General features: G+C 38.1%; 1 long non-coding RNA gene across 1 annotated transcript; it reads right to left on the bottom strand.

Moving 5' to 3' along the window:
* Positions 1–1,680: 1,680 nt before the first annotated feature.
* Positions 1,681–3,023, bottom strand: LOC125476740. The gene is made up of 2 exons (XR_007258035.1): positions 2,087–3,023; positions 1,681–1,982 (listed from the first exon to the last, which is right to left on the bottom strand). It is a non-coding gene; the product is annotated as an uncharacterized LOC125476740 (long non-coding RNA).
* Positions 3,024–7,488: the final 4,465 nt, after the last annotated feature.

Genomic DNA, 7,488 nt, shown 5'->3' with positions numbered 1-7,488 from the left:
GAACTCAAGTGTGAGAGCTTTGTTACTATGAAAGTATGTGACGGTTCAAAGTATAAAAATAAATTATTGAATCGTTAATGTCCAAAAGTGATCTTTAGGTCAATAATTTTGGATTCATTATCAAATTAATGGACTGCAAGTCACTTTTAATTAATTCAATAGATTGAGACCAAACGGGGTCGATCGTAGAAGCAAAAATAATAATAACATTCAGGTTAAAATTATTTAAAATGCTAAATAATAGCGTTGGATCGAAAATACCATAGCCCAAAATTTTGGGCTAGGTGCCGTGTAGGTTCGGCCTGCAGTATGCAGTGCATGGGGTGGCTTCAGGCCACAGGCAGTAGGCAAGGAAGCCCAGCAGCAGCATCTGCTGGCTTTGGGCCGAAAATGGGCACGGGTCATGGCTGCAAGGAGCAGCCCAATTTGCATGCACGTTGCAAGCGTGCAACAAAGATGGGCCAAGAAAAGAATAAAAATATTACAAGCAGCAGACTTGCTGCTGTAATGCAGGCCAAACCAAATAGAAGCCCAAGTGGGCTATTAAGAAAAGACAGCCCAATCTTGTGCGGGTTAAGCTACAGGCTTAATTCATGTTGGGTCGAGGGAACATAGCTGTAGAGTAGCCCAACCTGACTGCAGGTCAGTGGGCGTGAAGCTCATGCATCAGTGACCCAAGTTTTGTTTTCTTTTCGACATCTAGGGTTTGAAAAATCTTAATTGCCTCTAAGTTATTTCGATGCTTTGACTCACAAATTTCACATAGCATATATGCGTAATGCATGAAACAAATATATATATATATATATATATTGACAAATATATGAAACATATACAATATATATATATATATATATATATATATATATATATATGGGAAAGTAAATATAAATGTAGGGGGTTCATGCATCATGAGGAATGTTTTTATGCTTCATGGTCGTTTCAAATATCTTACTTTATTTTAAGCATACTTGATTGGCAAAAAACAACAAAAGCCTTTGAATTTGTATAAGATCATTCTCATAAAGTCGGAGTTGCATCTCCAATGCATTGTATCATGTTTAACACAGAAAAATTAAATTGAATCAATAGCATGTATCAATTCAAAATAATAAATTAATCAGAAAAAGAATAATTAAAACGTAATACTTCCTTGATTGAAGATCAAACTCTCTTTAGTGCAGCGTCAAGAGCGTGCTAATAACGTGTTATAGATATAATTTACTGAACAATTATGAATGCCAGAAAGAGAGAGAGGGTGCGGCATAAAAAGAGAAAGAAAGAGAGAGATGTGTAATTGTAGATGTGCATTATTCCACCCTATTATGCCTTTATTTATAGTAGTAAGGAATGTCAATTCCTTACACTTTAAGATTACAACATTTAATAGGTAATCTACTCCTAATAGGAATATAAGATACATTTCTATATCTACTAGGGTTTACACAATCACATTCATAATCTAATAGAACTGCAACTAGAAGATTGTTTTGGTGTCCTCTAACCATTTTGACGACCTTTTTCTGATACAAAGACAGTTTTTGTGTCATGACTCATACATTTCCTTCAAGCACTGTGTTTTAAGAATTGAAGGACACAATTTTAGTGTCTTGTATAATTTTAAGTGTAAATTACATTTTACCCCTTCAAGTTTGGATGAATTTATAACCTCGTACAATATCTTTAAAATATTTCGATCGCATACAGCTACTTATCATTTAATTCAATATTATACATCCGTTACATAATTTTTTAATTTAGCTGTTAAGTTGATGATGTGGCGAATCGAGGTCCACAGGTTTAGTGACATGGCAAATAAAAGTAAACTATTAATAAAAGTTAATTTAAAAAGAAGAAAAGGGCCCTTCTTCTGCGTGGACCTCCACCGCCTCCTTCCCTTCTCCAACTCCAGATCTGCAATTTATTTGAAAATAACAGGTACTGTTTGATAGTCTTGGATTTTCCCAGAGCTGCAACCATAGCTTTTCACCATTCGAAACGCAACAATCAATTTCAAAATTATGCAAAAAAAAAATTACTGAAATCAGAAGCAACGAACACAAAAATCAACATCCCAAAACCCCACCTCGTCGGACATGAAAGGCGACACCTCGGGCGCATTAACTGCGAGAATGGCGGATATGGTAGCCCAAACCACGCCTTTGAGAACTGTGAGCTCAGAGATGGCCTTCGAGATATCGAGGAGAGACCAAAAAGCCTTTTCAGAGGCTGATTTCACCACGGAATCGTCCAAGGCCGAAACAAAATCCAACAGATGTGGCCTCAAATTCCACAATTTTACATCCAAATTGGTACAACATTACCATATGTAACTCAAGACAGAGAGAAGAAGAGGAGGTATCGCCATTTGCCGCGGGGAGATTCAAGCGCATGAGGCAGGAGAGCTGAAAGTTGGTGACGAAGGGGTTAGGGTTTCGGTGGCGGAGAAGAGAAGAGGAGGGAGCTGGCGGCTGTAAAAGTCGTCGAAGAGAAACCAGATCGGGTTTGTTGAGCGATTCGATCGATGCGAGCGGAGTACGAAGAGAGGGCTTCTTTAGCTCAAATGGAGGATGTATAATTGAATCAGAGAGGAGTGGGAGGAGGAGTGGAGTAGCTGATTTGCAGGGTTGGTAGCTGATTTGCAGGGTTGGTTCGTACCGAAATGGGAGCGCTGGATGTATGATTGATTCCAGCAGCTGAGTCGGAGAAGGGAAGGAAGCGGTGGAGGTCCACGGACAAGTAGGGCATTTTCTTTTTTTTGGCCTTTTTAAATTAAATTTTTTTGTAATATTTAATTTTTTTTATTTGCCACATCATTAAAAATGTGAATTCTATATTTACCATGTTATTAGTTAACGGTTAAGTTAACAGATTAGTTAACAAGAGTACGGTATTGAAATAAAAGATAAGTAAATGTATGAAATTAAAATATTTTAAAAATATTATATAAAATTGTAATTGCACTTAAACTTCAGAAAATGAAATATAATCTACCCAATTTTTAATGACAAGTTTTATGGCATTCGAGGACACAATTTTAGTGTCTTGTATAAACTTCAAGGACACGTAAAAGATTCGAGGACCCTCTATGCCCTTCTAAGACACCTCTTTTAATTTTTAAAGGCACTAAAATAATCATGCGTGTATAACCTTCCATGACAACCTCTTAAAGGACACATTTTATAGTCTTCTTTTGTGTCCTTAAATTAAATCAAGGACATTAAAACGGTGTTCTCCAAGGGAATTTTAAGTGGTGGCATATTGTAATATGCTTTTTCCCAAAGTAAGAATTTCATTAAATTCAAATAGAAATATTTATATCAAAAATTAAAGTGTTAAACAATTATTCTGGCTTAAACGAATATCCATTATGAAAGCCACCTTTTTAAGTGGTGGTATGTTGTAATATTAAGTTGGACGAGATTAATGAATATCCAAAGTCTCTGCAATTTGTTATGGATGCATGTTATTCAATTTGTTATGGATGCATGTTATTCTCATGCAACGATTAATGTTAGCAATTAAGGCAATGTGCAGCATCTCTACTTCAACCAAAATACGGTACAAGAGGAACCTATTAGATCACCTCGTCTAGCTATATCTTTGCACACTTCAAACATTGAAAAGCTTCCGTTGCTAGCTTATCAGTGGACAATGCCTGACTGGCTAGTTCCCACTGTAATGGAAAGTCTCCTGTTTCCAATAAATCGGTGTTATCTTTATTTGTCGGAAAGGGACCAACCCAGTCCTCTATTGCCTCTCTTGTCGCATCTGAGCCTTAATTATTCTGAATCTTTTCAAACTACTTCAAACAAATACGTCACCAGTGAAAAATAAATACGTATTTAATTTTATTAATATTGAATTGTTAATCTTTATATATCTGTTGCTAAATTTAAAAGATAATTTTCTTCTTTGTTCTAGGGAAGTATTATTGGCAATCCAAAAATCTCATTCTACACTCCTCACAAGTGTTTTTTTCTTTCCTAATTCAAAAGGTTTGGAGTGTAAAATGAAATTTTTGGAATACTAATAACAATTCTCTTGTTCTAATAGTAATACCATGTAAGATTATGTAAATGTGATGATTTATTTATTACAATAAACCATCTATATATACACGCAAGCCCTTGAACAGCAGTGGAAGGATCCTTTTAGTCACAAGAAAAGAAAGTAAATCAGGCCCAAAGAAATACAAGTCATATGAAACAAAGAACCATGCATTAGAACGCTTTTTCCTCGAATTAACCATTAGAACTATTGGAAGAAGCATGGGTGTATGTACAGACAGCACGGCAAGCATACAGCACGGCAAGGTGTATGTACAAACAGCACGGCAAGCATGGGTGTATGTACCTGCCATCATTACAACTATAGTCATCATTGCCATAAAGGAAAGACAGCAAGGGTGTGCACTCTGGAAAGGAATGTGCATGTGATTGCTGACTCATGGATAGCAGGGAGGTCATTTTACTTTGTATTATTGTTGCATGTGTGCTGTTGCATCCGATTACAAGGGTGTAAAGCTTTCTTTGTATTGTGTATAAGTATGCCTTCCCATAAGGCTTTCTTAGATATGAAATGTATTACAATTCAAATCAGAAAATTCAATATGGTATCAGAGCAGTGATCTCTATCGACCTGCTTCTGAGTATCGTCTTCCTGTTTCCCTTTCTTATCCATCATGGCTGAAGAGAGCTTCGTGCATGGCGAAGAAGTAAACTCGCATGCTGCGTCTTCTTCATCTCATCTAGACGTTGATATCAATCCAAATCAACGCCTCAGTTCGGTCCTACTAAATGAGTTCAACTATCTCCCGTGGGAGAGAGCTGTCTCTCTTGCGTTAGGAGGACGATCGAAGCTTGGTTATGTTAATGGCGCGATTCCAGCACCTGATGTGTCCTCATCCGATTACAATAATTGGCTGTGCAAGGACCAGCTGGTCATGTCATGGCTGCTCAACTCTATGGATCGAAAGATTGCAGAAATCTTCAGTTTGCGGAATCTTCATACGTTCTCTGGAAAAATCTCAAAAAGATGTATGGAAATTAGAATAACGCAGCTCGAGTGTTCCAGCTAAAGAAGGATATTGCTAGTCTACAACAGGAAGGGAACTCGTTTGTGCATCATCTTGGCAAGTTGACAACCATGTGGAATGAGTTGAATGTTTATCGGTCACACACCATTGACGCTGCGGTGTTGATCAAGAGAGCTGAGGAAGATAAAATCTTTCAGCTTCTAGTAAGTTTGAGCTCTGAATACGAAGATCTCAGGAGTCATGTTCTCATGAATCCTGAACTTCCTTCCTTCTCAAGTGTGTGTGCCACTATCCAAAGGGAATAAACTCGCAGAAAAATCATGACTGTGGAATTAAAGTCAAATATACCAGAATCTAGGGTATATTTCTCAAATCACAAGGCTAGTGAAGAGAGGAGATATAAAGGAAAGAAACCCACTGTGAAGTGTAGCTATTGTGATAATGGTGGACATACACAGGATCATTGCTGGATTCTCCATCCTGAACTAAGGCCCAAGCATTCGAGGGACAGCAACAAAAGCTTCATTAGAGGAGCACACAACTCATCACCCAAGGCAAATCATACCATGACCTCTCATTCCGAGGAAGCACAGATGTTCACCTCTAATCCGGCCATGCTGATAAATGAATTTGCTGCCTTCCTTCACAAGAAACAAGGTGGTGGGGAGAATGAAGGATCAACCAGTCATGTTGACAACAAACCAGCTGCTCTACTTGGGCAGTTTGCTGGTTTTTTGGCTGGGAAAGAAGGCGTGACACAACAAGATATTCCAGGTATCTTACGATCCTTCTCAACTGCTCTTAAAATAGGTAATATGCATGATTATTGGATTATAGATTCAGGAGCCACTGATCATATGACGAACAAGTCCACAAATCTGTATGATTTTAAAAAACTTTCACGTCCATCCCAAGTGTCAGTTGCTAATGGCAAGGGTGCCATGGTTGTAGGGAAAGGAAAAATACATTTGATCTCTAGTAATGTCGAGTCTGAGGCCCTATATGTTCCTTCATTCCCTTTTCAGCTTTTATCTGTTGGAAAAATCACAAACTCACTAAACTGTACTGCCATCTTCTCTCCAAAAACTGTGATTTTTCAGGATATCACCACCAAGAAGATGATTGGCGAAGGTTTTTTTCTAAACGGCCTTTACTATCTTTTCCAGCATGTTCAAACTCCCAAGGCTTTTCAAGTCACCTCAAGCTTGATTCAGGAACAACAACTTTGGCACCGACGCCTTGCACATCCTTCTGATAAAGTCCTATCATTTTTGTTTCCAAACCTGTGCAAGGTTACAAGTTCTTGTGATGTGTGTCATTTTTCTAAATTCACTAGATTACCTTTCACCTCCTCTCTATCTAGGGCTAGTAATCCTTTTGAAATCGTGCATTCCGATGTTTGGGGACCAGTTCTAGAGTCCTTTGACGGATACAAATACTTTGTAACCTTTGTGGATGATTTCACAAGGATAACTTGGTTATATCTTTTGAAATTTAAAAATGAAGTGTTGGAAGTTTTTCAAGATTTTCATAGACTTGTAAACACTCAATTTGCTTCAAATATTCATGTCTTACGATCAGATAATGGCTCCGAATATATATCCCATAATATGTCTCATTATCTAAGCACACATGGCATACTACATCAAACCAGTTGTGTTGGAACACCCCAACAAAACGGGTAGCAGAAAGGAAGAATAGAGACCTACTTGAAAAAACTAGGGCCCTGATGTTTCACTCGAATGTGCCGAAAAAATTCTGGTCTCAAGGTGTTCTCACTGCTGCATATCTTATCAATAGATTGCCTAGTAAGGTTTTGAATTTTAAATCACCCTATGAGATCCCAAAAGGCAGACAAATCGATTTGTCACACTTACGAGTGTTCGGATGTACATGCTTTGTTTACATTCAAGCACAAAAACGTGACAAGCTAGAACCACAAGCTGCCAAATGTGTTTTCTTGGGCTACTATTCCACTCAAAAGGGTTACAAATGTTACAATCCCGCAACTAGGAAAATGGTTGTTTCAAGAGATGTAAGATTTGAGGAACCAATGCCTTACTTCACTCAACCTCTGGACCACTCTCAAGAGGGGGAGAACATGCTTGACTTGTTTCCAATACCATATCCATGTAAAGAAGACGCAACGAGTGTCATAAGGGACCAAACACTGAATGAGGTCCATTCTCAGTCTCACAACCTGCAGAATACACCAGTAGTGGCACCTGATGAACTTATCTTATCTGAACCCTCAAGAAGTCCTTCCAACCAAGAGACTGCTCAACTACCAGTGGTTCAACCTCCCACAGTTCGTCGAAATCCTTCCCGTGAGAGGAGACTCCCATCCAAGTTAAATGATTATGTAACTTACAATGTCAGGTATCCCTTAACTTCTGTTATTAATTACAGCAAAGTGTCACCTTCATTTGCTGCATTCCTCAATACAGTTA

This window comes from the organism of the source record quoted next, unplaced genomic scaffold, assembly GCF_019419815.1.
Source record: "Pyrus x bretschneideri cultivar Hongxiangsu unplaced genomic scaffold, Pyrus_bretschneideri_v1 Contig2, whole genome shotgun sequence".
Lineage (NCBI taxonomy): Eukaryota > Viridiplantae > Streptophyta > Magnoliopsida > Rosales > Rosaceae > Pyrus > Pyrus x bretschneideri.
The sequence above is the reverse complement of the archived record's forward strand: the minus strand, read 5'-3'. Positions and strand labels throughout refer to the sequence as shown.